General features: G+C 41.4%; 2 protein-coding genes across 4 annotated transcripts in view; one reads left to right on the plus strand and one right to left on the minus strand.

The window, feature by feature from the left end:
- Positions 1-24357, minus strand: part of Shroom2 (shroom family member 2) — a 1329704-nt gene that overhangs the window by 151222 nt on the left and 1154125 nt on the right. The window lies entirely within an intron of this gene.
- The window catches only part of Fam120c (family with sequence similarity 120C), a 120682-nt gene that overhangs the window by 9098 nt on the left and 87227 nt on the right, over positions 1-24357 (plus strand). The window lies entirely within an intron of this gene.

The raw sequence follows: 24357 nt of genomic DNA on the forward strand, positions 1-24357 counted from the left end.
AGAAAGCCGCTTCATACATTTATATCTTGAAATGTTTTCCCTCAAACGTCTTGAGTTCTTTGATCATTTTGAGCTGGGTTTTGTGTAGGGTGAAAGATAGTTTCATTCTCTCTGTGGCTATCCAGCTTTTCCACTATTTTCTTCAATGAATATTTCTAGCACCTTGTTAAGAATCACGAGCCGGTAGTTGTGTTAATTTTATTCCATTCCACTGGTCCTTGGATCATTGTGCCCAAAGTATGCTGTACTTGTTATTCTGTCTCTTAGTACAGTGTTGAATCAGGTAATGCGATACCTCCTACTGGCCAGGATCCCTCTGACTGTTCCTGCTCTTGACGGGTCTATATTCATTTTAGAATTTTTTTCTATTTCAATGAAGGATGCCTTTGGAATTTTTATAGGGACTATATCAAATCAGATCTGTAGATTACTTTTAAAAATACAAATTTTCACATTTTATATTTACTTTCATGTGTTTCTATGTGGGTAGGTGGATGTGTGCCATGCATGTGTGTGGAGGTCAGAGGACAACTTGTGGGAGTCAGTACTCCTCTCCTACCTCCTGTATCCTGAGGATCAAACTCAAGTAATCAAGCTAAGCCATTTTCCTGGCCCTATTATTTTAATTTTTAAAACTACATTTTACATTTATTTATTGTGTATGTGTGTGAAGGCCAGAGAACAACCTATAGGAGTTAGTTCTCCCACCATGTAGGTCATGAGGATGGAATTGAAGTCTGTGGGCTCAACAGGAAATTGTAGTCCACAAGCTTGGTGGCACTCCCTTGGCATGTGCATCATTTTGTAGGCCCACTTCCCAGTCTTAATGCTGCCAGTCCATGAGCAAGAGTGGTCTTTCCATCCTTAAGTGTCTTCACTTTCTTCAGCATCCTAAACTTTGCATTAAAGAGTGCTTTCACTGCCTTGGTTAGATTTATTTCTAAGGTGTTTTTAAGGGCTATTGCAAATCAGATTTTTTTTTTTTCGAGACAGGGTTTCTCTATGTAATAGCCCTGGCTATCCTGGACTCACTTTGTAGACCAGGCTGGCCTCAAACTCGCAGAGATCCACCTGCCTCTGCCTCCCTAGTGCTGGGATTACAGGCGTGCGCCACCACACTCGGCTAAGATTTTTTTTTTCTAGAGTTCATTCTCAAAAATTTTATTATTAATACATAGAAACAGAACTGATTCTTGTATGTTGAGTTTTGTATCTTCCTACTCCAGTAAAAGTGTTTATTGGATCTAAGAGTTTTGGTGTTTTGTTTTCTTTTGGTTTCCTTTTGTAACCCTGACTTTCCTAGACTCACTTTGTAGACCAGGCTGGCCTTGAACGCAGATCCACCACCTGCCTCTGCCTCCCAGAGTGCTGGGATTACAGGTGTGTGCCACCGAGCCCAGCTTTAGATCTAGGAGTTTTATGGTGGTGTCTTTCATTTCTGCAAATAGGGATACTTTGACTTCTTCCTTTCTTATTTGCATACACTTTTTTTTTCTTTTGCCCTATTGCTGTGGCTAAGACTTCAGATATTCTGGATAAGAGATAGTTGGAACACCCTTGTCAACTTCTTGATCTTAAAACAAATACTTTAAAGTTTTTTCCATATGTTATAATTTTGGTATAGATTTTTGTATACACCTTGTACTATGTTGAAGTTAATTCCTTCTGTTCCTAGTTTCTTCAGGGTTTTTATCATGAAATGATATTGACCTTTGTCAAATGCCTTTCCTGTATCTTTGCAATGACCATGTGACTTATTGATTTGTATATTTTGTGCCATTCTTGCATCCCTGGAATGAAATGAAGTTGACAGTGGTATTTTTTTGGTAGGGAGTATGGTGTGAAGACAGGGTCTCACTATGTACCTCTGGCTGTCCTGGAACTCACTATGTACACCAGACTGGCCATGAATTCATTAAGATCAGCCTGCATCTGCCTCCTAGTACCGGGATTAAAGGCGTGTGCTACCATGCCCAGATTACAGTGTTAACTTCTTAATGTGTTGTTGAGTTCATATTGCAAGTGGATTTTTTTTTGAAAAGCTTTGCATTGTTAGGCATAGTGGCACACGCCTTTAATCCCAGCACTCAGGGAGGCAGAGGCAGGCAGATCTCTGTGAGTTCAAGGCCAGCCTGGTCTACAGAGTGAATCCAGGACAGCCAGGGCTACAGAGAGAGGAAACCCTGTCTTGAAAAACGGTGAGGGAGGAGAGAGAAAAATTTTGCATCTAAGTTCATGAAGGTCATGGGTCAGTAGTTTCATTTGTTGTGTCCTTACATGGCTTTGGCATCAGGAATACTCCCTTTATAGAATGAATTTCTTACTGTTCCTTATATTTTAGTTTGGAGACCTTTGATGCTTATTCTTCCTTAAAAGTCAGACAGAATTGGTCTGTAAACCTGTCCAGTCTTGGTGTTGTAGGATAGAAGACTCTTAGTTACTGCTTCAGTTTTGTTGCTTGTCATAGATCTGTTAAGATTGTTTACATTTTCTCCATTTAATTTTGATATGGCATACATATGCTTGGGAATTTAGATTTATTTTTAGCATATATTTATTTATATGCATGTGTGCCATAGTGCAATAATGTATATTTATATAATTTCTATAATATATATTATATATTTATGTAGTATAAATTTATACTACATAAATATAAATTAAATACATATATGACCTAACATATATTAAATATAACACAAACTTATATTTAATTTCATTTGATTCTAGGACTTTAAAAATATTTCCACCCAGTTGTGGTGGAAGACCCGGGTCCTCTGGAAGAGCAGTCACTGCTCTTAACCACTGAGCCATCTCTCCAGTCCAACTTTCAGGTTTTTAAATTAAGAATTTTATACATTTCATATATGTTGGGTGGTGGTAGTAGTGCATCCCTTTCATCCCAGCACTTGGGAGTCAGAAGCTGGCAGGTATCTTTGAGTTCAAGGCTGGTCTGGTCTTCAGAGAGAATTTCAGGACAGCCTTGGCTACACAGAGAAACCCTGTCTTGAAATGCCAAACCAACCAAACAAACAAATAATAATTTCATACATATGTTTTAATCAAATCCACCTCCCCCATTTCCTTCCCTCCAAATTCTTCCTACCACTTTTCCTTCCCATCGTCATGTTCTCTTGCCCCTCATTTCTTTATTTCTTTAACTATTTATTTATTTGTTTTTTTGAGCCAGAGTTTTTCTCTGTGTAGCCCTAGCTGTCCTGGAACTCACTCTGTAGACCAGGCTGCCCTTCAACTCACAGAGATCTGCCTGCCTCTGCCTCCCAAAGTGTGGACCACCACTGCCCAGCTCTTTTCTCATTTTTTTTTTAAATTTTTATTTTATGTATGAGTGCTCCGTCTACATGTACACCTGCCCGCCAGAAGAGGGCACCAGATCACATTATAGATGGTTGTGAGCCACCATGTGGTTGCTGGGAATTGAACTCAAGACCTCTGGAAGAGCAGGCAGCGCTCTTAACCACTGAGCCATCTCTCCAGCCCAGTCTCTTTTCTAAAAAAATTTCACTTAGTGCTGCCCATATATGCATGGATGTGGGGCCATCTACTGGGGCATGGGTAGCCTCTGAGGGACCACATCCCTGAAGAAATTTGACTTTTGTTCCTCCAGTGGCCATTGGTTGGCAATAGCTCTGGTGTTTTCAAAATCTCATTTTCTTGCTTTCGTTTCTGATGCTGACTTTTTTTTTTTTACAAGTCCTGAATTGATGTCCTTTTTTATTATTCTGGTTTTTTTAGTGATAATTTTTACAATTAGGTTTTCATATGCATTATGCAACATCTCAAATATTTCAGTATCTTTGGCTGGGGTAATTGGGGAGTTTGGATCTTTTGGAGGGATCCCCTTATCTTTTCACTCTGAGCGTGTATGTGTTTCTGTGTTGCACTTAGTGCACCTGTTGGAGTGAGATCACTTATGGGGTAGTTTTTTATTTGTTTGTTTGCTGTTTGGTTTTTGTTTTAAGGTTTATTTATTTATTTTATGTATACAGTGCTCTGCCTGCATGTACACCTGCATACCAGAAGAGGACACCAGATCACATTACAGATGGTTATGAGCCACCATGTGGTTACCAGGAATTGATCTCTGGACCTCTGGAAGAGCAGACAGTGCTCTTGACCACTGAGCTATCTGTCCAGCCTCCAGGTTTCTGTTTTGTATTTCTTTGTTTATCTTTTGTTTTTTTTGAGACAAGGTTTCTCTGTGTAATAGCCCTGAATATCCTGGACTTGTTTTGTAGATCAGGCTGGCCTCGAACTCACAGAGATCTGTCTGCCTCTGCTTCCCGGAGTGTTGGGATTACAGGTGTATGCCACCACTGCCAGCTGCTTATGGTTTTATTTGGGTATCATTTAAGGACCATATGTCCCTTTCAGGCTCTATCTTCAGTACCACTCAGAAAGGAGAAAAGAAACTGCTGTAACAGTAAGAATTACGGGCAAAATCGGATTTGAAAATCCACTTCCAAGCTGGTGAGCCTGCCAACCTGGACTCAGTCCCAGGACCCACATGGTAGAAGGATAGAACTGACTCCTGCACTCCCATAGTTGTCCTCTGACCCCCACATACATATCATAGAAAGCACAAGCATGTGTGTGCAGACACATATGTTCACACTCACACTACTACTACTACTACTAATGATAAGTTTAAAAAATTTAAAATATACCTAAGGTTGATTAAAGACATCTTATATACAATCAATAACCATAAAATAAAGGTATAGAAATAATGTAGAATGTGGTATGAAGTTAAAAATTAATAGAATCAAAGATTTTTTTAAAAAAGTAACAAGGAACAGGGCCCTCAAAACGCAAAGCAAGGTTAAACACAATAAAAGAAAAATGAGACAAAAGAATATTAGGCAGAGAAAAGAGCAAGCAATTAAAATAATTGATTATAAAATAAGGAAAATTTGATAAGCAAAATTTGATTATAGAAATACAAACATTTAAAAAATGAAATAAAACACTCCCCTGCCAAAACCTCAAAAACAGTTTTTTTTAAGTTGAAAATATATTGGAGTGATAAGTTTCTGGGTACAGGGACAGTTAATAGTACTAGAATCTGTTGGAGGACACGGTCGATTTAAGTTTCAATCTCTTATCTGACCTTCGGGCTGCTAGTGACTCTGGACAGCTCAAGGTTTTGATGTTGAACAGAGCCTTTCTTCTGGAGCCTGTCTCTGCTGGCCACACTTAGCCTTGCAGCCCCAGACTCCCCTCTTCCTATTCCCTTGGCTAGCTAACCAGAATGCTGCCCTCTGCAGTGCATGTGGACCAGAGCTTCAGGAAAGCAGGAAACAGGCATGGTCTCTGCAGTTTTTCTCAGATGATTGGGTTTGGGTCTTTCCACAGAGGACAGGGCCAGCATGCCATGTGCTTTTCACAGCATATGCCTCCAGCCACCTGAACAACCTAATATGCCCATCTCCGTCTCTCCATTTCCTGTGTACTGTCTCCAGTGGCAGTTCCCACTCAAGGGCTGCATCAGCGTATCCTCTAGCTCCCTGACTTTTAATTATTCTTTGTGTTCAGGTTTCTAGAATAAGTTCATCTCAAACAACAGATTATCTTTCAAGATAGTACTGACTCTGGCCTTTGCCCAGTTAGCTACAAAATGGAGTTTTTTCTCCTGTGTTTTTACACAGGAGAAATCATAGCCATACCAAATTTTCCAGCTGGATTTGTGGCTTATGATAACTGTGGGCTTGTCATATGGTTTATTTTTCCTCATGGGCCACCCAGCTCCCCTTTGCGTGAGGCCTTTAGTTCCTCTCCCCTGGCTTTGGTCTTAGAGCTGGAGTCGTGTCCTGCATACTACTTGTCACTGACTTTTCTTACTATCTCCTTGTGTGATTTACATAGCCTTTCAATCTTTTGGTTTGGAATAGTCTGTCCTTTGTTACCCCAATTCTCATTTAGAGGGTCACATGAAAACAGTTTCTTTTTCATTAAAAAATGATTTATTAACTCTACATCCTTATTGCAGCCCACTCTCCTCCCAGCCCCCTCCTTTGCATACCTCTTCCCTCCATTCTCCCCTCTCCTTCTCCTCAGTTTATGGGGCGGGGGTCCTTTCATGTCCCTTCATGCCTGGCCTCAGCTCTGTACATTTCTGAGTTCCCTTAACTATAGTGTAGGAAATTCTTGTTTGAAAGTTGTCAATATCAAGTGCTAGAAAGGTGGCTCAGCAGTTTGGCTGCTCCTCCAGAGGGCACAGGTTCTATTACCAGCACCCACATGGCAGCTCACAACCACTTGTAACTCTTAGGTTCATGGCATCTGATGCCCTCTTCTGGCCTCTGAGGCACATACCTGGTGCACACACACATATATGCAGACAAAACACTCATATACATAAATAAAAATATTATCTAAAAAGGTTGTCATTATGAAATCTCTTATCCAGCTAAGGTGAACCGCACCTTTCCATGTGCTACCTGAGAACTCTTTTTCTTATCTCTTGTCTTTTTTTTTTTCCTGTTTTTCTAATATTTATGTGTCAAATTATAGTTCTTTCTTTTTTTGAGACAAAGTCTTTCTGGTAGCCCTGGCTGTCACTATGTAAGCCACAGTAGCCTTGAATTCCAAGAGATCTGCCTGCCTTTGCCTCCTGAGTGCTGAGTTCTCTTTTAAATATGTTCCAGGAGAGCAAGAATTTGTTTTAGAACCTAACATACCATGTGCAAGAATTTAGAGCCAGTGTTACGTGGTAATTCTAAGTTAATCAATTCAGATTCCAAATTATTACCAAACTCTTGTTTGTGGCACTGAAGTTTTGTTAGCTTCATGCAGCAACATATTTACAGTATATAATCGTATTTGATTAATAATAGCTATTACATGGGCCAGGCACCATACATACATATCATTTAGTCCTCAGAATTTCTGTATTTCTAGATAAAAAATCTCATTATAGTCATTGGCCTTATTGTACTGCTGTCATGTAAATGGACTAAGATGTGAACCTTCTATTTGATATCAAAGTCTTTATCTCAAAAGGGTATAGTCACATTTTATGGTTGCACTTTACTTTCTTTAGAACACTTTTACTTTATATAAAATAATGCCTAACAACATTGATTTTTGAAACAGACGTTTTGGGTTTAAATCTCTGTTCTTTTTTTCTATTAGCTGTCTCTGGAAAATGAGAATAACAATAAAAAATATGCCGTAGACTTGAGTGTTCAACTATTCAATATAATAAAGTACTAGATCATTATAAGGCACATATAAATGACACCTGCTGTTACTTTAAGAAAAATAACTTGGGGCTGAAGAGATGGCTCAGCAGTTAAGAGCACTGACTGCTCTTCCAGAGGTCCTGAGTTCAAATCCTGGCAACCACGTAGTGGCTCACAACCATCTATAATGTGATCTGATGTGCATTGTATACATAATAAATAAATAAATCTTTAAAAAAAGAAAAATAACTTGTGTGTCAAGTTGATTGGACACAGATCACTCACTCTTAGATTTTACTATATTATGATTTTTTTGTTATTTTGTTTTTTCAAGACAGGGTTTTTCTGTGTAGCCTTGGCTGTCCTGGATTTGCTTTGTAGACCAGGCTGGCCTTGAATTCACAGCCGTACACCTGTTTCTGCCTCCCTGAGTGCTGGGATTATAGGCGTGTGCCGTCACTCCCTGGTGGATTGTGATTATAAATTATTGTGTATGTGTCAGGGGAGCATGCGTGTTCCACAGCTTCCGTATGGAGGTCAGAGACAACTTTTGGGACTTGGTTGTATGCCTCCACCATGGGATTCAGGAGTCAACTCAGGCCACCAGCTTTGTATGGCAAGTAGTTTTTCCTGCTGAACCATCTCATGATCACCTCAGTCTTAGCTTTAATCTTAGTATGGCTTGATATGCCGGGTTCTTGTGATATGTCTGCTATTCATTTTTTCTAGCATCATACTCTGTTTTTCTTGGTAGGACTCTAATTCCGTTTCAGTTCAGTTAACATTTTGAGCACCTACTTTGTGCCAGACAACCTGTTCTAAATAGTATGGACAGTGGAATTCATTAATTCCACCAATATTCATTGACTTCTTAGTCTAGTTGATAATACAAAAAAAAAAAATACAATATGCTCCCCTAGGGACATTTTTTCTGGCCCTTGTCATAAGCACCTCATTGTTCAGTTACTGTGATAAAGCAAGCTGCCATGTGAGCGTGAATGCCCTGTGGTGAGGCGCACATGATAAGAAATGGGCAGCTTCCAGCCATCACCAAGTGAGGAACAGCCTTCAGTCCACCACCTGCAAGAAGCTGGATCCTGCCAACATTATGGTTATGGTCTTAAAAGTGGATACTTCCCATTAAGCCTTGATGACTTGATTGTAGCCAGATGGTGCAGATACTATTGAAATAATAAATGTTATTTTAAACCAGGGAGTTTTTGAGTTAATTTGTCACATGGAAATGGATAACTCCATTATTAGTAGTTGTGTTTATATTATTAAAATAATAGTTTTGATGACTGTGAAATAATCACTATACTCATATCTATGCAAAGATTATGATATGTTGATATATCTCCAAGTTTAGTATTTGTTAGCCGTGGGCAAAGTCCTTGCTTCTAGCTTCAACATTAAGTGAGTAGACCTGGGCATAGTGGCTCACATCTTGTAATCGCACCACTTGGAAGACAGCAGCATTGCTGTGAATTTGGGGCCAGCCTGGGCTATGCAGTGACACGTTTTAAAAAATATTTATTTAAGTTTACAGTGTTTTGCCTGCATGTACACCTGCAGGCCAGACGAGGGCACCAGATCTCATTATAGATGGTTGTCAGCCTCATGTGGTTGCTGGGTATTGAACTCAAGACCTTTGGAAGAACAAGTAGTACTCTTAACCTCTGAGGCATCTCTCCAGCCCCCTGCAGTGACACTTTGTCTCAGTAAATGCATATATCTATATCTATATATCTATAAAGAGATACAGACACACACACAAACACACACACACACAGATCATACACTTAAAGGAAAAGAAGAAACTGATCGTTTTGTGAAACTGATTAATTTCCCCATGTGTCTAAATGAAATGTGGCTGGTGAAAGACTACCATTTAGGAACAAACCATTCCAAGAGGTTAGACCAGAATGTAAAGATGATGAATGCTGAAAAGTGCCTTGAAACTGGCTTGGAATTCAACTGTCTGTTTTAATACAGACAGAAGTAGGTGATGCGTCCATGAGCTGCAGTGATTTATTAAGTGAAAATACCCAGAAGCCTCCTGTAAGCAGTGATTTTATTAAAGAATTTCTATTGAGTACAGTGTAAATTATACCATAAGCAAGCATTTGTGAAGATAGAAAGCTACTGTGAAGATAGAAACTGAACTGGTGTTCGGTTATTTGTGAAGCTTTTTACAGGCAGCCATAGAAAAAAATAAATAGTACCCACATAGCTATACACTTAGCTTTGTTTTAGCTAGTGGATTGTAAAGTGTGCTCTGGACCTACAGCAGTGCACTATCAGGAATCTTGGTAGGCAAATTCTCAGGCTCTGAGAGTGAGGGCAGCTTCTGATGCAGAGGCTAGTGGGAACCTGAGACGCCCTGCCCAACAAACTGTAACAACCTCAAGTGTGATCTCAGAAGTGGAGTGTTGAGGTGATTGCAGCTCTGGCAATTAGATTATAGCCTGTGGGAATGCCTGAGCCAGACTTACTGAGTCAGAAAAGAAAGGGGAAGCTCATCGTTCTGTTTTAGCCATGCTCCTAGCTGGTGAAGATTCATGCCACATTTGACTTGTATTTACATTCAACCTGTGTTTTTGTGTTTGGTTGTGGTTGGGTTTTTTGTTTGTTTGTTTGTATGTTTTTTTGAGACAGGGTTTCTCTGTGTAGCCTTGGCTGTCCTGGACTCACTTTGTAGACCAGGCTGGCCTGGAACTCAGAGATCCACCTGCCTCTGCCTCCCTCCCGAGTGCTGTGATTACAGATGTGTGCCACCACACCTGGCTTAATACTTTGTTTTTATTTTTTTATGTACATTGGGGTTTGAATGCATGTATGTCTATATGATGGTATCAGAGTTACAGACTGTTGTGACCTTCCATGTGGGTGCTGGAAATTGAATCCAGATCCTCTGGAAGAGCAGCCTGTGTAGCCAGGTATGGTGATGCACTCCTGTGATCCCAGCACTCAGGAGACAGAGGCAGGTGGATCTCTCTAAGTTCAAGACCAGCCTGATCTACAAAGCAAGTCCAGGACAGCCAAGGCTACACAGAAAAACCCTGTCTCTGGGGAAAAAAGTATTTTGATATAAAATCAGCTGTGGTGGCATGTGCTGGTAATTTCAGCACTGCAGGATTGTCCTCCGCAGGAGGATTGTTGTCACTTTGAGACTAGCCTATGCTAAACAGCAAGAACTGGGCCATTCAAGGCTACATAGCCTGTGTCAGAAAATCAAAATGAAAGAAAACTGCAGCATGTCAGTTAAAACTAGAAATACCTGAGTTTTGTGTGTTGGAAGAAAACAAAAAACACTGCTAAGTGTGGTGGTGCATGCTTTTAATCCCGGCACTAAGGAGACAGGGGCAGACAGGTCTCTGACTTCAGGTACTATCACTGTTGGACTTAGGAAACTTCTTTTTAAAACAGCAACACCTGCTCCCTCGGGCCTGGAGTTAACAGATGGTTGTGAGCTATTATGAGGGAGCTGGGCCTTGAACCTCAGTTCACCAGAAGAGCAGCCAGTGGGTCCTTACTGTTGAGCCATCTCTACAGCCCGTGTACTTCACATTATAATATAAACAAACATTAGGGAGAATCTTTTTGTTTTTAATGTGATGATTGAAATTGTCTGGAGTTTTGTTTTTGTTTTTTTTTTTTTTTTTTTTTTGTTTGTTTTACTTTTTTAAGACAGGGTCTCATGTTGTTCTAACTGTCCTGGAACTCACTTTGTAGACCAGGCTAGCCTAGAACTCCCAGAGATCCACCAGCCTCTGCCTCCCAAATGCTAGGATTAAAGGTGTGTGCCACTGCATCGCCTTTTCTAGGTTTTTGTTTGTTTTTTAATGTTTTGTTTATTTTGTTTGTTTTTTATTTGTGAGACAGAGTATCACGGTGTGGACCAGGCTGGCCTTGAATGCTTAGATTAAATACATGCACCACCAAGCCTGGCAATTGTCTGGTTTAAAAAAACAACAACATTATTATTACTGTGTGTGTGTGTTTATATGCATGTATGTGTACATGTATGTGCAGGTGCCTATGGAGGGTAAACAAAGATGTTGATCCCTTGGCCCTGGAGTTAGAGGCACTTGTGAGCCACCTGACATCGGTGCTGGGATTTGAACTCTGGTCCTCAGTATTGAGCAGCAAACACTTTCAGCTATTGAACCATCTTTCCAGCCCCAGCTGTCTTTTTTTTAAAAAATTTTCACTTTTGATTTATATGTATGAATATTTTGCCTGCATGTATGTATGAACACTATATGTGTAGCTTGTGTTCAGGTAGGCCAGAAGAGCCATTGGACCCCCCTGGAACTGAAGTTATGGATAGCTATGAGCTACCATATGGGTGCTGACAATCAAACCTAAGTCCTCTGCAAGACCAACAAGTGCCCTAAACCACTCAGCCATCTCCCCCATCCTCACTTGTCTGTTTTTAAACTCGTATTTAACCTGAAAACCCCAATGTGTTGCTCTTTGTATTGTCAACATCCAGAAAACACAATTTTATTTATAAAATACAGTTCTGGAAATTGATTTTTCTTGATTCGGCTTTCTTCATTCATTCATGTTAGCTACCAGCCGTCTCTAAGCATTTACAGCCCCTGGTTCAAGAACCCTTAGACCAGTGGTTCTCAACCTTCCTAACGTTGCCACCCTCACACAGTTCCTCATGTTGTAGTCACTGTCAACCATAAACATGTTTTGTTGCTACTTCATAGCTGTGATTCTACTACAGTTCTTCATCATCAAAATATATATGCAGGATATCTAGTGTGTGACCCCCGTGAAAGGGTTGTTCAAACCCCACAGGGGTCATGACCTACAGATTGAGAACTATCTTGTTTCAACCCCCCCCTTCCCCCGCCTTTCCCATCATTTGCCTTAAGCTTTCCTCCAAGATGGAAGGTTTTAATCTTGGAAGAAAGTGCTATACAACAAGGTCAGAAAATAGCATTATTTTTGGCGTGAAGTTACTTTACATAATTTATTATGCTGTTTTCATAGTCCTGTCTGAAGATATAAATGGCTGTAATAATTATGCCACTGACAGGCTCACAGCCTAGTTATAGTTTATGGCCTGGTGTTTATTATAATGATCAGAAAAAGTGGATGTTTTCCAGTTGCTTGCTTGTATTAGAGAGATAATATACTTGGTATGGAAGAAAATAGTTTTAAAATAAGAATTTAGGTTCTGCTTTAAAACTACCTTTGTGATTTGGGCCAAGTTAATAAAAAAAAGTTTCAGTAGTCTGTGTTTAAGGGAAGGAAAGCGACTAATGATATAACACTTATGCACTCATGTCAAAAGGATTAGAAGGAGAAGCAAGATGACTCTTTCACTGTATTGCCCAGGCTGGCCTTGAGTTCACTGTATCCCAAGCCCAGGCTGGCCTCTCCTCTGGTCTCAGCCTCCTAAGTACAGGGCTTACCAGCACATGCTACCGTGCCCAGCTAAAACATGCCTTAGTTTGTATACCCTAGAATGCGTCTTGAATATCGGTCTCTACAACAACAGCTCTTTGAGGACAGGGATTTTTCCTTTTGGTTCAGTGCTGTATCCGCCACATGTCGAGCCATGCTGAATGTCGTAAATACTGGTTGTGACTTGAGAAAGTCCCCAGTAAAGTTAATGAGAGAAGCAGCCTCATGGCCATGCATCTGTTGGTTTTTCTGCTTTCCCATGGAGTAGAGAATTGCAGTCACCTTTGAAGTTCCTTTTGGAAACCACATACAAAATCTATAGCCATCTGTCCTACACTACTGTGTGCTACCTACCTTACTCCTGAGAGGATAAGGATCCTGGAGGAAAGGCAAAACAAAAACATTTTTTGAGGAAGGATGTTGCTATGTGACCTTGGCTGGCTTGGGACTTGCTATGTAGACCAGGCTGACTACCACCTGTCTATGCTAGAATTAAAAGCGTGCAACTTGCCGGGTATGGTGGCACATGCCTTTAATCCCAGAGCTCAGGAGGCAGAGGCAGGCAGATCTCTGTGAGTTCAAGGCCAGCTTGGTCTACAGAGTCATTCCAGGACAGCCAAGGCTACACAGAGAAATCCTGTCTCAAAAAACAAAACAAAACAAAACAAAAAACAAAAACAAAAAGCATATGGCTTCATGTCCAACACAAAACAGAATCTAATATCTTAGAATTCCTTCTGGTTGATGGGGAGCCCCTTCCTAATGGCAGATAAGGCCTTTAATGCTGCATGCCAATATTTTGTCACCGTTTTAGAACATTTTCATAATAGGTTACTTGATCATTGGCAGAATGGCTTTTCTACCAAAGCCACAAAACATTCATTCAGTTTAAAGCACTCTTACCAGCACTGCGTTGCTGTAACAATTGTCACCTCATTGCCCAGTCCTCAACTTCTTCCATATCAGCTGTCATTGTTAACATCTGAGGAATCATGTGCAATAGTATTGGTATGCTTTCTTCCTTCTCTCTCCTCAACTCTCCCCCACTCTCCCTTTTGCCCTCTTTCTTTCATTTGCTAGTTCTTTCATTCACAGAATCTCACTATGCAGTCCTGGCTGCCCCAGAACTCACTGTGTAGACCAGCATGGTCTTGAACTCACAGAAACCTTCCTGTCTCAACTTTCTGAGTGCTGAGACTAAAAGATAGGCACCTCCGTGCTGGGCCTCACCTCCTTTATGTAGCAGCTCAAGTCTCAAAAGAGGGTCTTGATCACTCGGGGGGTGGGGTGGGGTGTTGGTACTGCCTTGTTTCTTCACGTGTTAGGTTAGCTGTAGACTTGCCTCCAAGTGCGAGAAGCAATATCTGCCATCTCAGTGAGGGAATTTAGGACCAGATCATCATTCTGGTAGCATGAGTCATTAAGTCTGCAAATTTTTTTTAAATTAATTTATTCTTGTTACATCTCAATGTTTATCCCATCCCTTGTATCCTCCCATTCTTCCCTCCCTCCCATTTTCCCATTATTCCCCTCCCCTATGACTGTTCCTGAGGGGGATTACCTCCCCCTGTATAGGCTGATTTGGGCCCAGGGGTCCCGCTCAAACTAAGGCACCAGCCAAGGACAATACAGGCGGTAAACTTTAAACCCCTACCCAGATCTAGCCAATGGTCAGAACATTCTCCACAGTTGAGTGGAGAGTGGGATATGACTTTCTCACGTACTCTGGTGCCTCACATTTGACCATGTCCCCTGGAGGGGGAGACCTGGTGGCACTCAGAGGAAGGACAGCAGGTTGCCAAGAAGTCTGCAAAATTTTTGTAGCTCTGTTTTGAGGGAGATCTACCAGAGCACACACATGTGGACTAATAGAAACTCTGTATTGCTCGCCAGTGGCTGCATGGGGAACTTGCCCAAATAGTGCAGCCCTGGGCTTCACTATTCTTTGTCTTTCATGCACAAAAGCCACATCCTGACTGGTTGACACACTTCTGTTAGCAAGAAGCAAAACTACAGAAGCCATAAAACAAAGTTAGTACATTTAGGGACTCTCTTGGGTCCTGGAACTATGGACTGTCTTTGATGGAGTAGGTCTTTGTTCCCATTTTGGTGGGTTCTGGGGCCTGCGTGCTGGGTTGTAAGGTCAGAGTGGTGTCTCTGACATGACGTCAGTTGTGCTAAGGTCTTGAGCCTATTACTACTCCAGCAGATAATGTCCTGGTCTTCCATACGGTAAACTAATATTCATTTGATGATGACTGAATAGTGCTATTTCTGATTTCTAAAAATTTCAGAAAAGTTCCAAAAGACATGAAGCATAGCTTCTCCCAGGCCCGTGTTTTAAGAATGAATGAGTGAGCTGGGCATGGTGGCGCACACCTTTAATCCCAGCACTCAGGAGGCAGAGGCAAGCGGATCACTGTGAGTTCAAGGCCAGCCTGGTCTACTAAATGAGTCCAGGACAGCCAAGGCGGCTACACAGAGAAACCCTTTGAAAAACAAAAAAAGAATGAGTGAGTGAATGAATGAATAACTTCAAACCTTCAGGCCACTATTCGTTTCCAACCTCATTTTTTAAATTCATGGTCAATTCAACAGCGGGCTCTTTGCCCTCATGACAGATTATTTCCATATGTATAGCTGAACATCTGACAGAAGAGGTGGGTAGGGTTCATCAAGTGTTGACACCAGAAGATGCCTTAGGAGAATACCAGCCATTTGTCTAGCCTTTTTAGTAGCTAGTGTATTTCTTACAAGCTGGTTTGTAACAGAGACTAGAAATTCTCATAGGCTTTCTCCATCCCCAAGGCCAAAAGAGCTGTGTGAAAGTGACTTCCATTGTGCTAGGCCTGGAGGGGTGGGGTGAAGGCAAGACCATGAGGCACACAGACACAGGGTGATTCCTTATCGTTTAGTGTTTCTAATTATTATTATTGGTATGTGTGTGTGTACATATGCATGCGCACATATTTGTGGGCATGTGTGTGATGGGGCAAGTATGGGTGTTAGAGGACAGCTTTGTGGAAATGATTTTCTCCTTCCACTTCCGTGGGTTCCATAGATAGATGTCAGGTGGCCAGGCTTGCATAGCAGGTGCCTTTACCTTCTGAGCCATGTGGCTGAACCTCATTCCTTGTTTGTTGTTGATGTTGCCTTTGTTTTTTGTTTGTTTGTTTGCTAGATTGTAAATATCACCCTGGGGTTTTTGTTCAAAATAGTCCCAGGCTTGTCCTAGCCTGCTGAATTGGTCTCTTCAGGGATTAGGTCCAGGGAATGAAGAAAAGTTACTTTTCACTGTGCCGCCTCATGTGTGTGTGTGTGTGTGTGTGTGTATCTATGTATGTATGTTATGTATGTTGTGCTAGGGTTTGAACCTAGGGTCTTGCACGTGATAGGCAAATTCTGTACCACTGAGCTGCATTCCCAGTCCTTTTCTTTCCTTCTTCCTTTTTTCTTCTCTTTCTCCCCTCCTCTTCTTTTCCTATCCTCTCTTTCTTTCTCACTCTGTACCCAGGGTTGGTTGGGAATTTAATATGTAGTCCAGTGAGTCATAGCAATCCCTCTTGCTAAGTCTCCCAAGTACTGTAATTACAGCTATTAGCATGTCTGACTCCCTAGCCTGCTTTTTACTTTTTTGTTTATTTGTGTATTGAGACATGGTCTTACTGTATATCCCTAGCTGGCTTCGAACCCACTATGTAGACAAAGCTTGCTTCTAATTCATAGAGACTCACCTGCCTCTGCCAGTTGAGCACTAGGATTAAAGGCATTAACCACCATGACAAGCTTTATTATTATTATGTTATTTTATTTTGAGAGTTCTTACAAAGTTGTCCAGGCTGCCTGTGAACTTACGCTGCAGCCTATGGAGGACATTAACAACATTTACAGGCTTAAGCCTCAACGTTAGCTGGTGATTACAGAGCTGCACTAGCAAGCACAGCTGTGTGTGTGTGTGTGTGTGTGTGTGTGTGTGTGTGTGTGTAACATTTTATTGTGGCATTTCTATATATGTATGTATATAACATACTTTCATCATCTTCTCTCTCCCTCTGTTGTCTTTGTCCCTTTTTCCCAGCCACTGTCTCCCTTTCTTTCAAATAATCCTCTTACTTTTATGCATTTTTGTTTAACCTATATTATATATGAGAGAAAATTATATTTGTCTTACTTAGCATGGGTTATTTAATTTGATATGATGCTCTCCATTTCCACCTATTTTCCTGCAAATGAAATGATTTTGTCGTTCATGGCTGAGTAACATTCCACTGCATGTGTGTGTGCATGCATGCCTTCTCAATATAGTTTTGATTTGTATTTCCCAGATGGAAATAAGTGTTCAAGGAAGTAGAAAAATGGAACTTCAGTGCAATATTGGTAGGATTCTCAAATACGTGACCACTATGGAAAACACTATGAAAATTCCTCTGAAATTAAAAATGAAACTGTCATAACCCAGTAGTTCTATTTCTTGACACATATCTTTAAAAAATTTAAAGCAAGAGCTCAAATATTTTTACACCTATGACCATAGCAGCATTATTAATAGTAACAAGGAAATTGAAAAAATCGAAATGTCTCTCATCAACGATGAATAGTTAAATGTGTATGTTTGCAGTTGAATGTTCTCCAACTTAAAAAGGAAAGAAATCCCATCACATGCTACAGCATAGATAAGCTTAGAGGGCATCGTGCTAAGTAAAAAGGCTAGGCACGAAGGAACAACTACTGTATGATTCCATTTACACATGGTATGTGAAGTACGCAGATGAATGGAAACAGCTGAAGGGAGGGAAAGGGAGTTGTTTGGCTGTAGAGTTTTAGGCTTTTATGATAAAAAGGTCTAGATATCTTTTGAACAACAATGTAATGATCATTAACACATCTAAAGTTATATACTTGAAAATGGCTAAGATGGAAAACTTTGTACTTCTTATCACAAGTAAAATATAAGAAAAAGGGAGGATAAGTAGATGAGGCATGTGTGATTTTATTGATAATTAACTTGCTAATGACCTGGCTTTGAATCCCAGCATGTACATGGCAGCTCACAACCATTTAACTCCAGAGTCAGAGGACCCAACACCTCTTCTGCTATCTGTGGTGAGTGCTCGCACATGGTGCACAGGCATGTGTGCAGGCAAAACACCCATACATAGAGATACAGGGTTTTTTTCCCATAATGAGAAATTAGCTATTGTCACACTGCTCTGTGTACAGGGTCTAACTCTGTAGCCATTGCTGGCTTCAGATTTGTGGTCTTCTTGCCCCTACGTCCATGTGCTAAATTACAGACTGGGGCTACCATAACTGGCTTGAAAATAATTTTCTTCTTCCCTGTAGTAGGCAAGTACCATAAGTTATAACCCAAGCCCTTGTCATAGTTTCGATTTTTGATGATCTCATTATGTTGCCCATATTAACCTTATACTTCCTCTATAGCCCAAGCAGGTCTTGAGCTTGTGATCCTCCTGCCTCAGCTCCTATCTAAAAGGAATTGCAGGTCTGTGCCACCAGGCCAGGTAAAAGAATTTCTTGAAGTGAGGTTTGAAGAGCTTCTTGGAGCCCAGCATGGCGGTGCACGCCTTTAATCCCACTCGGGAGGCAGAGGCAGACGGATTGTTGTGAGTTTAAGGCCAGCCTGGTCTACAAAGCGAGTCTAGGACAGCCAAGGCTACACAGAGAAATCGTGTCTCAGGGGGGAAAACCCATATCATAAAATTTGCCAATTAAAAGTGTGTGAGTTGGTACATTCACAGTTGTGCAGCCATTACTGTTGTCTAATTGTAGAACACTTTTATAATCTCTAAAAGATACCTGACACCCATTCAAAACCAGTTTTCTTTTCCCCCTAATTCCAATCAATGGTCAATCTTTTTTCCATCTCTATAGATTCAGCTATTCAAGAGATTTCATATTTAGGAATCATATAATGTTTGGCTTCTGTGTCTTGCTTGCTACCCTTGCACAATGTTTTTTTCCTTTTGGGGGGGTTGTTTTGATATTTGGAGACAGGGTCTTAATTATTCTTCCAGGTGTAGAGGAAAGCTAATTCAGAATATGGCTGCTCTAGCAAGAGATCACATCCAAAGATCCTCTAGGTCTGTGTGATCTGGCTGAATAAAAATCTCCTTTAATCTAGGAGACAGAGGCAAAGAGATCTGAGTTCAGTCAGCCTGGTATAGAGTAAGTATCAGGTAAAGAAAAGCTTAGGCCCAGGCATGCTGGTACATGCCTTTAATCCCTGACAGTAAAGTTAGTTTGTAGAAGGAAGCCCCCATGCTTGAAGGTGATGTCTAGGCCGGGTAGTGGTGGCATACACCTTTAATCCCAGCACTTGGGAGGCAAAGGCAGGCAGATCTCCATGAGTTTGAGGTCAGCCTGGACTACAGAATGAGTTCCAGGACAGCCAGAGCTGTTACACAGAGAAACCCTGTCTCAGGGAAAGAGAGAGGGGCGGGGGGGAGAGAGAGAGAGAGGTCTAATTGAGTGGCAGAAAAGGTGATGAATCAGAGAAGATTTGACAGAATGGGGTACAGCCAACTCTCATGAGGAGAAGAAAGGGAAGCTACTTAAAAGGCAGTTTTTACCAGGACAGTAATAGAAAGATGGGTTGCAGACAGAGAACTCAGGTACAGACAGAATGAGAAGAAGCCAGAAGATTAGAGCTGGTTGCTGACTTAGTTTGAGGCCAAGCAGAGCAATTCCGGGCAGAGAGAGAAGTCAGATTAAATAAATCAGCTAGGAGAAAAGTTTGAACCAAAGCAGCTGAGTTGAACCAGTCAGCCCAGAGCTCAGAAAGAACTAGAAAGGATGAGCTTATTCAACAGTAAGTCTCAGGAGCTGAAAACATCTGAGGCCTGGGTTAGATTATACGGAGGCGAGGAGCTTCCAGAACTAGGCCTAGGTTAGCAGATGGAGGTAGTCTAGCCCCCCAGACAATAATTGAGCCTCACTGAGGCGCACCTTAAATTTGTGATCCAGCTACAGCTTCCTGACTGCTGGGATTACAGGTGTGTACTGCCACACCCACCTCAGCATGTTTACAAGATGCCTTTACATTGTAGCATGTATCCGTACTTTATTCCATTTTGTGGCCAAATAATAGTCCCTTGTATAGTTTTATACCACTGCACCACATTTTGATTATTTAGTCATTGTTGGACATTTAAGTTCTTTTTTTTTTCTTTTGGTAACTATTCTGAATAATGCTATCATGACTATTCATATACAATTTTTTGGCACAATCATAGATTTTCAACTATACTTGAAAATATTTATTTATTATTTTTATGTGTATGTGTGTGTGCCTGTGTGAGTTTATGTACATTATAGGAACACACAGAGGCAGGAAGAGAGCATCAGATCTCTAGAACTGAAGTTATGGGCATTTGTGAATTGCCTGATGTGGGTTCTTGGAACCTACTTCCTGTGCAAGAACTGTAAGAACTCCTCTGATTGCTGAGCATCTTTCAATTTCCTTTTAAATTTCTTTTTAAAAAAAAATACTATTTTTTATTATGTATACAGTGCTCTGCCTGCATGCACACCTGCAGGCGAGAAGAGGGCATCAGATCTCATTAGAGATGGCTGTGAGCCACCATGTGGTTACTGGGAATTGAACTCGGGACCTCGGAAGAGCGGTCAGTGCTCTTAACCTCTGAGTCATCTTTGTAGCTCACTATTTTAGTTCTTTTGAGTTATGTCTTGCAATAAAATTACTAGATCGTGAAATAATTGTTTAGTCATTTAATGACCTCCTAGACTCTTTTTGAAAGTGGCTGTACCGGTTTACATTTCTCACCCTGTCTATCTCTGCTCTCTCTCTCTCTCTCTCTCTCTCTCTCTCTCTCTCTCTCTCTCTCTCTCTCTCTCTCTCTCTCTCTGTGTGTGTGTGTGTGTGTGGTGTTCTTTGGTTTTTGTTTGTTTCCTTTTCTTCATTTTGAGGTAAGGTCTCAGGTAGCCCAAGCTGGCCTCAAAACCAATATGTAGCTGAAGATGTCCTTTAACTCCAAATTGTCCTGCATCTCACCACCAAATGCCAGGATTATAGGTGTTTAACACTATGACTGACTGACTTTTGTCTTGATGCAGTTTGGGCTGGTCTTGAACTCATGATTCTCCTGCCCTGGCCTCTTGAGGACTGGTATTACAATTATGTGCTACCACATCTAGCTTGAAGATTCCAGTTTCTCTACTTTCTTGCAAATATTTATTTTCCATTTTTTTAATTAACAGTTATCCTAGTTGGCACTAAGTCATTTCTCTTTATAGTTTTGATTGGCAGAGAGTAGGTGATTATGGGTGCCCAACCATAATTGAATCATGTACAGTTCAGTCTTTATACCTAAAGGCTCAGGAACACCATGGAAAAGGGGGCAGAAAGATGGTAAGCTCCAGATGCCTAGGGCACCTTCAGTTAGATGCTTGTAGACACGATAGCAAAGCTGCACTAGGGAAACCTCAACAATGTGGTTTCTTTTTTGTTTGTTTTTTGAGGCATGGTTCTTTGTGTAGCCCTGGCTGTCCTGGACTCACTTTGTAGACCAGGCTGGCCTCAATCTCACAGAAATCCTCCTGCCTCTCCGCCCCCCCCCCCCCCGAGTGCTGGGATTACAGGTGTGAGCCACTGCCCATTTGATTTCTTAAACAAGGACTGAATAATGGCAACACAGGTCAACATGCCAGCATGGATGGGTAAAGTTTCACAGGGCTCTGCCCTCTGATGAAGAGCTGCAGACAACCAATAGGTGCTGAGAAAGGGAGACTCAGTCTTCTCCAAAGATGAGCCCTCATATAGTTTATGTAATCCCAAGTGGTTTTCCCTAACTACATCAACACTAAATGTTCTTAAAAGGGTGTGTGTGTGTGTGTGTGTGTGTGTGTGTGTGTGTAAGAGAGAGAGGGGGCGAGCATAGTAGATATGTAATTTGGGACTATCAACTATTTCAAGTGTTCCATTGGAGATCTTGGAACACAGCCCAGCAAATGAGTAAAGATTACTGTAATAAACTGGATGTGGTGGTGCATTCCTTTAGGAGCAGGCTGATCTCTGTGAGTTTGAGGCCATCCTCGTCTACAGAGCAAGTTCCAGGACAGCCAGGGCTACACAGAGGAACCCTGTTGCCTCAAGTGGAGAGACTGGGACACCAGCCCAGCCGCAAAACCATCAACCTACAATTTGCTCTGCCTGCAGAGTGTGCTGGGAATGGAGCCTCGCATGGTAGTCAGTCAGAGAGACTATCCAGCAACAGATGGAGCCAATGCAGAATCCCACAGCCAAATATTAGGCGGAGCTTGGGAAGTCCTGAGGAGGGGGAGGAAGGACAGGAGGAACCAGAGGGGTCAGGGACAGCACAAGAACAAGGCCCACAGTATCAACTGACTGGGACTCAAGTGGGCTCAGAGATCTAGGAGCCTGCATGGGTTTTTTGACCTAGGTCCTCTGCATATATATTATGGTTATGTAGCTTGGTCTTTTTGTGGGACTCTAACAGTGGGTGTGGGGGCTGTCTCTGACTCTCTTGCCTACCTTTGTGACCCCTTTCCTCTTACTAGGTTGCCTTTTCCAGCCTTGATTTGAGAATATGTGCCTGGTCTTTTTTGGGGGGGGGGTTTCAAGATAGGGTTTCTCTGTGTAGCCTTGGCTGTCCTGGGCTCACTTTATAGACCAGGCTTGCCTCTGCCTCCCAGAGTGCTGTGAATATAGGTGTGCACCACCACGCCCAGCTTTGTGTCTGTTTGTTTGTTTATTATGTATACAGTGTTCTGCCTGCATGTGTGCCTGCAGGCCAGAAGGGGGCATCATATCACATTATAGATGACTGTGAGCCACCATGTGGTTGCTGGGAATTGAACTCAGGACCTCTGGAAGAGCAGCCAGTGCTCTTAACCGCTGAGCCATCTCTTCAACCCTGTGCCTGGTTTTATTGTAATTTGTTATCCTGTATTTAGTTGATATCCCTGGTAGGCTTGGTCTTTTCTGAGGGGCGGTGGAGGGGACTTGGTTCTGGGGGAAAGAAGAGGTGGGGGAGAGGAGGGAAGGAGAAGGAGAAGCTGCAGTTGGGGTATAATAAATGAGAAAAGAATTTTTAAAAATCACATTCGTAAAGTTGACCAAATCAAATAGAAAATTCTCTTGAAAGTGTTTGTGGAGGTTTATGAACATAATATAGAAGGAATAAGTTGTGTGAGTTATATGGCATAAATTCTGCTTTATTATAAATATATTTTGAAATAGAAAAGATTACTGTAATAATGTCTCATGATGTTATCAAAAGTTTAGTATACAGGAGATAGGTTTGAAACAGTGCCTAGTACATAGTGCATACTTAATAATTAATTGGTGCTTAGTGCTGCTTTCCTTGTAGGCATTTCTTAAGTGTTCTATGCCACTGGTATTTGTGGTTAGACCTTAGTATAGAAATAAGTAAGACGGTCCCTGTAGGGGACTGGAGAGATGCCTCAACTGTTAAGAACACACTGCTCTTTCACAACACCCTGCTTTGAGTCCCAGAACCCATTGGGTGGTTAACTACCATCTGTTCCAGGGTATCTACTGCCCTCTGCTGGCCTCCAAAGGTGATGCACACATTTAGTGGATAGACATACATGGCAAGCAAAACCCTCATAATGCACAAAATAAGAATTTAAAAAAACATAGCACCTGTAGTTTTTGAAAATTGGAGATTATGGTGTTTTCAAGTTATGTTGTGCCTATATGATCTGTCTTGATGCTGTAAGACTGAGGGACTGTGTGGGAGAAGATGAGATGGCTTAGTGTATGAGTAAAGGTGCTTGCTGCTAAGCCTGATGGTGTCTGGATTCAGTCTCTTAGACTCATATGATCAGAAAGAGGAAACCAGCTCCTGCAAATTGTCCTCTAATATCCACATGCATGTTTAAGGGGGTTCTCCCAAAATAAATAAAGTAAATAAAACCAAGGTTAAGATAATCAAGGAGGGAGACTCACCAAGGAAGTTATCTAAGAAGAAATGGGCATATGGAAACATTTGGAACATTATGAAAGGCACGAAATGTTCAAGGCAGAGATGTGGAGTAATCTCAGAAATAGGTTGGCGTTGTGAGAAAGATTTGTGAATTTTTTTATTCTGATATTTTCCATTCTTCTACCCCAGAACATGTAGTGAAAATGTCCTGCGCTTGGAATTTTGAGTCTTTTGTTCTAATCTTGGCTCTGTTGCAAAGTATTTAGGTAATCATGTCAAGGCATTTATCCTCTCTAGATCTCAGTTGCCCAAGAAGTGATGTGAGTAACTGGATTAATTTAGTAGCTGTTAAGTTGGAAACTATATTGAAAATAAAGTGTTTGGATCATAGAAATTGTTATAGTACATCAGAGTCTTTTTGTTTGTTTGTGTTTGTTTGTTTCTTTGTTTTAGAGACAGGGTTTGTCTGTGTGGCCCTGGCTGTCTTGGAACTCGATCTGTAGACCAGGCTGCCCTGCCTCTGCCTTCCTCCTGAGTGCTGACAAGTTATATGTCATAGAAAGAACATGCATGTTAGTGACAATCTGACCCAGGTTGGCTGTTTTCTATGTCTGGGGCTCTGAGCATGACACCTTTCTTTTCCAAGTCTGACTTTCCTCATCTATACGATTGAACTTATAATCCCTGCCTAATCAGGTTATGGTGATGCAAGAGGTTAGATCATATTTTGCACTCACCTAGCATGGGGCTCATGGATAAACTAGCAACTTGTGTGA

Source organism: Acomys russatus, chromosome X (genome assembly GCF_903995435.1).
Source record: "Acomys russatus chromosome X, mAcoRus1.1, whole genome shotgun sequence".
In the NCBI taxonomy this organism is placed as follows: domain Eukaryota; kingdom Metazoa; phylum Chordata; class Mammalia; order Rodentia; family Muridae; genus Acomys; species Acomys russatus.